The 7,414-nt window shown below is 36.3% G+C and overlaps 1 protein-coding gene across 25 annotated transcripts in view; it reads right to left on the reverse strand.

The window, feature by feature from the left end:
• Positions 1-7,414, reverse strand: part of LOC106880165 (neurexin 1) — a 358,761-nt gene that overhangs the window by 256,354 nt on the left and 94,993 nt on the right. For all 25 annotated transcript variants that reach the window (XM_089351552.1, XM_089351543.1, XM_089351541.1 and 22 more), the window contains exon 2: positions 482-611. The gene's annotated coding sequence lies outside the window, so the exon portion shown is untranslated. The remainder of the gene's footprint in view (positions 1-481; positions 612-7,414) is intronic.

Raw genomic sequence — 7,414 nt, forward strand, 5'->3', positions numbered from 1 at the left:
TCCACCGTAACCGTTTCTACACGCATGTATGGCCTTATTCGAACGCAATAATTCAATATTAACTAGATTTATGCACTAACATTATTTTCCATTTCATACCAATTCATTCCAACATAAAATCAACTTTAATCAGTTTTTACGAAAATTAGCAATTTCATTAATTTATTTTGAAATTAATTTCATCATAAGCATGTAACTCTAATCATTTTCATTTTTACGAAAATCAACAATTTTGCCACCTATTCCCAAAAGATCGATATCTTTGACACCAATCACCCAATATTTATATAGATAGTTTCTTTCATGTCTAATGCTTAAGATATAATAATGTTATTGATTTTTATTTTCTTGTATTAATGTTGAATAAAGCTTTGTATGTGAGAAACAAGAATGCAAGTATGCTGGCACATGTTGTGTGCTCTGGTACATAGCTTATTCGCTGTTTCGACTAAAGAGTAAATCAAATATAACAAGAACTTACATATGTAATCGAGTAATGAAGCACAACGCTCATCCGAATTTCACTTGTAACTGTTTACTTCGCCGATTATCTGTAACTGTTTTTTTATGCAACTTTTTCTGTAACTGTTTACTTGGTTTTTACAAACATCCTGAAAAATAGCAGAGAAAAAACGGAAGACTTGAAAAAACGATTTAAAAGGCAGAAGTATTTAGTGAGATGTACGATAATGTATAAATACTATAGCAACCAAAAACTACCAAAAATAGTGAACATATACGGTGGATTGGCATTCGTTAAAGTGTCGTATACAATGCTTATCGATATTTGTGCCGATATTCTGAGTTCAAATCTTGCTGAGGACAACTTCATCTTTTATTGTCGATAATAAAGTACTATTTTAGAGAGCGAGATGCTTTGCAGCATTTATTCCGATATTTTACGTGAGTTCAAATCCCACCGTTTTCTACTTGGGTGAGAGACTTAATCGTGTCACCAAGTTTAATACCTCCTGACATCTTGAGTACCTTTAGCAGAACCCAAGCATTCGGGCTAAGTTTTCCGCCTCCGTCTAATAAAGGACTAGGAGTACTGCTTTTCGTCTTGATTAGACGATTAAAAAAGACAAAAGACACAGAAATAAAGCATACATGGGTTTCATATTCCCTCTGGAGATCAAGATTTTATGTTAACTTTACTGCCAAAGCAAGTTCCTTCTCCGAGTTGCATTCTCTTATCTACAGGTGGCACACATTGAGATTAAGCTCCCCAAATCTTGTTATATACGCGACACTCAAACAACTTTCAATAAAATTACAAAACGGCGTCTTAAGTTGCTAGAATTAGCCTTTAAATATTAGTATATATATATATATATATATATATATATATATATATATATATATATACTATAGTATATATATATATATATATATATATATATATATATATATACTATAGTATATATATATATATATATATATATATATATATATATATATATATATATATAGGAAAATGTAAAAAAGCCAGAATGCTGAACTGGCAGCATAATTTAATGAAGATTTTTTCTAACCGGTTTTCATTGCGATGAAGCAAATTATCAAGAAGGAGAATGAAAATGTTTTTTTACAAAGAAGTACAAAAAAGTACAAACTGAAGAAAATAATATATAAAACAATAATATATAAAAAAAAATAAATATACCCATACATTATATTGTCTTTGAGCTTTTGTAGTTCAATAGTAGTTCATGTATAAATTGGTAGGAAAAATAAGGATGCATGAGAGTTGAGAGTTTTGTTAGGTTTAAAAAAAGGGTTAAAAGTTTGTGTTAAGCAGGAAATGTGGTGTCAAAACAGGAAGTGTGTGTAAGGGGAGACAAGTGTTTTTAGTTAGAGTTATGAACTCTTTTTTTCAAAACAGGAAGTTTGTGTCTGTTCATAGAGAAATAAGGTCACTGAGGGGTGTGTGTGTTAAGAAATGGTTGGAATTTCTCTATGAAAAGATTCTCCTTGTTGATTCTTTCTTGTGTGGAGATTCTGTCTTTACATTGATAGAAAGGGAATATAAAGAATTTAGGGTTTTTGTTTCTGGCGCAAGAGTCTATGTGGCCACTGAGTGGAATTTGGCGGTATTGAGGGAGGTTTATTTGTTCCTTATGGACAGCTACTCTTCTACGTAATGGGAGGCTCGTCTGTCCGATATAGAAGTTTTGGCAACCTGCGCAAGTAAGGACGTAAATGAGGTTACTCGAGGAACAAGAGAAATTGGTTTTAATTTTAAACTTTGTTCCTCGTTTGAAGGTAAATTCAGAGCCTTCAAGTAGGTAAGGGCAGGTGCCACAATTAGGGCGTGCACATTTTTTAACTGATGGGGGTGGAAGTGGTGTATGTAGTTTGGAATTGGTTAATAATGTTTTCAAAGATTTGTGTTGCCTTTTGCATTTAAGGACTTTGTGTGTATTAATGATATTGTTTATTTTCGGGTCTGTGGTGAGTAAGGGGAGGTTTTGTTTAATTGTGGTGAATGCTTCGATGTTATTGGGGTTATGGGTGGAGATGTATGGAAGTATTTTGGGGTTGGGTGTGTTATTATGTTGGTTGGTTTTTAGTGTGTTTTTGTCAAGTTCCTTGGCACGTTTTATTCCAAGATCTATGAGTGTGGAGGGATATTGGCGTTGTAACAGTGTTTTTTTGAGATCTTGTAAGCGTATTTCTCGAGTGGTAGGGTCAGAGACAATGGTGCAAATTCTTTTAGCTAAATTAAAGGGGATATTTATCTTGGTGTGTTTTGGGTGGCATGAGCTAAAAAGGAGGTATTGTTGTGAGTCTGTAGGTTTGTGGTAGATGTCGGTTGTGATTTGGTTATTAGGTGTTTTTATGATTAAGAGATCAAGAAAAGGGAGATGATGTTTGCTGAATTCCATAGTGAATTGAATGTTGGGATGTATGTTATTAAGAATGGATTTGAATTCTAGAAGTTTTCATAGGGTTCATTCCATATGATGAAACAATCATCCAAATATCTTTTCCAGTTATCCATTAAAAAGATGTGGAAAAGGTGTCCAAATTTCTGACGTGAGGTTTCATATAGTGTTAATTCAAAAAAACCCATTATGAGGTTCGCAAGGACTGGTGCAGCTTTAGTACCCATCGCGATACCACATTTTTGGCGAAAGTATGTGTCTGCAAACAGGAAGTAATTGTTGGTCAGAATGAACTTAAGTGATTCTATGATGAAAGTTGTGTTGATGCGATTAGGAAATGTTTCTGGGTGTTTGTGCAGCCAGAATTTAATTGCCTCAATCGCATATTCATGAGGGATATTTGTATAAAGGTTGACCACGTCAAAAGACACCAAGAGTGACTCCTCGTTTGTTGTTTTCGGGAGGTGATTGAGCATGTCAAGATCATCTCTGATGTAACTTTTGATGTGGCTTAGGAAAGGTTTCAAAAGAATGTCCAAGAAATTGCTTAAGCGATGTGTTTCACAGGAGGTGCCTGCTATAATGGGTCTTAGTTTTAAATCTTCCGGTGCCTTGATGTTGATGTAGATTTCAGAGGAGAGTTTGCAAGCTTCGGTGATGGATTTGTTCTTATGGATTTTAGGGAGGCCATAGAAGAGGCTGGGCTTGCATTTGAAATTAGTGATGTAATCTTTTTCTTTGTCCGTGAGTCCTTGACCTTGCTGGAGTATAAGGGTGGTGAGGTTTTTGAGAGTTTTTTGTTGTTTATAGTTGGTGATAGTTTCATAGAAGGAGTTATCGTTTAGTAAGGAGAGTGCTAGGTGTTTGTAAAAATCTGTGTTCATTAGGACTACAGTACTACCTTTGTCAGCTTCTTTGATAGTAAGGCTTTTGTCCTGTTGTAAGTCTCTTAGATTTTTCCATTCTATGCTATTAAAGTTTGATTTGACCTTGGTTTTAGGTGGGGTAAAAGGGAAACTCTGGATGTGGTTGCAAAAATCATCCAGTGCTTTATTCCTTCCTTTGGAAGGTATGAAGTTGCTTTTGTTTTTAATAATTGAGTCATCCTCATTGTTGAAGTCTATGAAAGCTTCTGTTAAACGAAGCTTTCTGCAAAATTCTGAAATGTCATCCTTGATCTCAGGGGGGTTGGGTGTTCTTGGGGTGGGTGTGAATTTTAAGCCTCTGGCTAGGATGTTAATTTGGGTAAGGGTTTTATTAGAGAGGTTTATTATTTTAGTTTTCTTTTTAGTTTTCTTTTGATGGGTCTGTATTAGCGGTAGTGCCTGTTTTTCTCCCCTCTGTCTAAAAAATGGTTGTTGAAGTGGGGGGTGTAGTGATTGTTAGAATTGTGGTGGTAGGGGTAGGGGTATTGTTGGGTGGATAGGCTGGAAGTGGATGGGTAGGTATAGTGATTGTGTTGGTATGGGATGTGATGGTTTAAGGTTTTGTGAGAAATGCGGTGGGTTTTTGGGTGTTTGTAGGGTGGATTGTATGCAAGGTTGGAGTTGGGTAGGTAGTTATTGTGGTTCTGTTGGTGTGGGTTGCCTGGGTATGAAGATCTGTAGAAAAAATGGTATGCTTGTGGGTGTTTGTTGGGTGGACGGTATGGGGTACCTTGGGTGGGAGATTTATGCATAGGTGTGGGTAGGATTCCTTGTTTGTTATTGGTGTGAGAGTAAGGGGCATTGAGATGGGGATAATAGCAAGTATAAGGGGGGTTCATGATGCTTCTAGTCCATATGGAAGGAGAATGGTTGAGTTGGGTCTTGTTTGGATTATTTTGTGGGGGAAAAAGGGTTTTTGTAGGGTTGGAAGAGGATGTGTTTGGTGTGGAGGGAGGTAGGGGGGTATGTGTGTTTGTAGTGTGGTTTGGGGTGGTGTATATATATATACACACTAGCCTGGGAAAATATAGGATGGTCATAGCTGTCATGGCTTTATTCGTACATCTGCTCTAGCAGGTTAGATTTGGGGCTAAACGGTAACAAAAAAACAATAAATAACATAACTGTCACGTGTATGTGGACAAAAATAACCTAAATATAAAGTAGCTTTGAATCTCAAAGATGAAATAAATTTAGAATAAACATACTTAAAGCGAAGATATATCAAAGACAGAAATACAACCCATAAAAGAAAGAATGCATTGTCAAGATGAAAACAAAAAAAAAATCAAAGAAACAAACAACGAACAAGCACAAATAGCAAAAGTACAAAGGAAATTTTAAAAATATATTCAAACTATAAATATTGAGAACATAAATCTGGAACACTGGCTTAACACAAGCAAAACCAATGAAAGAATAACAAATAGAAAGAAAATCAAGCTTCAGTATACCTATGAAATGTTACCTACAAAAGCTAGATCAAACACAAAAGAAAATATAAAGAAAAGTGAATTATGAGAAATATCTAAGTTCTAAAGCTAAAAGAAAAAAGAAAAGGGTAAAAATATTGAATTTTCAATAATCTAAATGTGGAAATTGTTAAAGACTTAACAACGATTGAAGAACTTCATATTGTCCAATGAAAGACACTTAGGAAATTTAACGTTAAAATAACGAGCAATAGAAATAAACAACACAAAGTATTCCACGATAAAGAATGGGTGGGAAACATTATTAGTATAACTAAAATAAGTCAAGTAAGGAAATAAACCAGTTGCAAATAGTCACAAAAGAAACTGGGGACACTCTCAAGACATTTCAAGAAAACGACTTGGAAATCGTGCAGAGAAAAATAGTAAAGAAAAGCAAGATACCCCAATCACCATGAATTGTACGAGTGGAGGGGAAGAAATAGAGACAATACTAGAGAAATATGACATAAAATTGATTAATAAATAAGTACCTGAAAGCAGAAAGTACCTTAATACATGAAATCTTTTGCTAAATCTCAAAGAATTTATTATTAGGAAAAGCGGCTCAAAACGATTTAACGATAACCGGGGGAAAAAAAATCAAACCAGAAACCGATATAACATCATCAGTAAGAGATGAAGGAGGGATAGCGGGAAAATTGTTGTGGTCAAGACTGTTAAATATTAAAAAAATAATAATGAATAGCAACAATAACGAACACGTAATCCTCTCCCTAACGGTTACTGCTGTTACAAGGGAGATAATCATTTCGTCATGATATCAAGCAAGGTTAGAAAATTGAAATTAAGCGATTATAAGGTAATGTGATGCAAAGTATTCTGGGACAGTTAACAGTCAGCTGAACTGGCTTAAGTATATTGCTGGTACTTTGTCTTTTTCGAAAGGATAGAAAACAAAGGGAACTACGGCGAAAGATGGTTACACAGTATACCGATAATGATTAGGGCATTCAGTATGATAAAAATGAACACGAAGAAAAGCAATGGAAAAAGACTACCATAGGCACAAGGCCTGAAAAATGTAAGGGTGGGGGTCAACCAATTAGAGTGACCCTAGTGCTCAACTGTTACTTATGTTACCAATCCGATAGGGCTGATGACAAAGTCGATCTCGGTGGAAATCGAGTTCAGAACATAAAGAACCGAAGGAAACGACGCTACTCATTTTGTCTGACGCACTAACGATTTTGTCAGTCCACTGCATTTACAGCTTCTGATTTAGGCACAACACCACTAGTTTTGAGGGGATTACTGAAGGCAGTAGAAGGATAAAACAGAAGTAGTTAGACGAGTTTAGGTGCTGGAAGTGCTGCGAGGAAACCACATTTCGATATTTGAAGGACGATACCGAGCGATTGGTGCCTGATTCCAGGCAGATGTGTACAGTTTTTTAATCGCAATTTTTTAGCTGTTCTCAAGGAGTGATTGACTGGGGACCGTAAATTTCGATGCCTATCATTGAAAGAGTCTTGGACACTCGACCGAAGACACAGAGTAATGTGTAAAAACCTAGTTCAGTAGATTAAATAGAGGATCTGTTGTGCTGCTGTAAAGTGGGCAATCATGAACACAAGATGGTTTGCTCTAGTTTTGTTGTTAGATATGAAAGTTGTTCCGTATTGTTGTTTGTTTGAGTGTATATTCTTTTCTACTCTAGGCACAAGGCCCGAAATTTTGGGGGAGGAGGGGCAGTGGATTAGATCGACCCCCCAGTACGTAACTGGTACTTAATTTATCGACCTCGAAAGGGTGATAGCAAAGTCGACCCCGGCGGAATTTGAACTCAGAACGTAAAGACAGACGAAATACCGCTAAGCATTTCGCCCGGCGTGCTAACATTTCTTATTTCTTTATTTCCCACAAGGGGCTAAACATAGAGGGGACAAACAAGGAAAGACAAAGGGATTAAGTCGATTATATCGACCCCAGCGCGTAACTGGTATTTAATTTATCGACCCCGAAAGGATGAAAGGCAAAGTCAACCTCGGCGGAATTTGAACTCAGAACGTAGCGGCACACGAAATACCGCTAAGCATTTCACCCGGCGTGCTAACGTTTCTGCCAGCTCGCCGCCTTTGCTTGTGTGTATATTGCCAACGACAAC

Source organism: Octopus bimaculoides, chromosome 4 (genome assembly GCF_046866305.1).
Source record: "Octopus bimaculoides isolate indiv1 chromosome 4, ASM4686630v1, whole genome shotgun sequence".
Taxonomy (NCBI): Eukaryota; Metazoa; Mollusca; class Cephalopoda; order Octopoda; family Octopodidae; genus Octopus; species Octopus bimaculoides.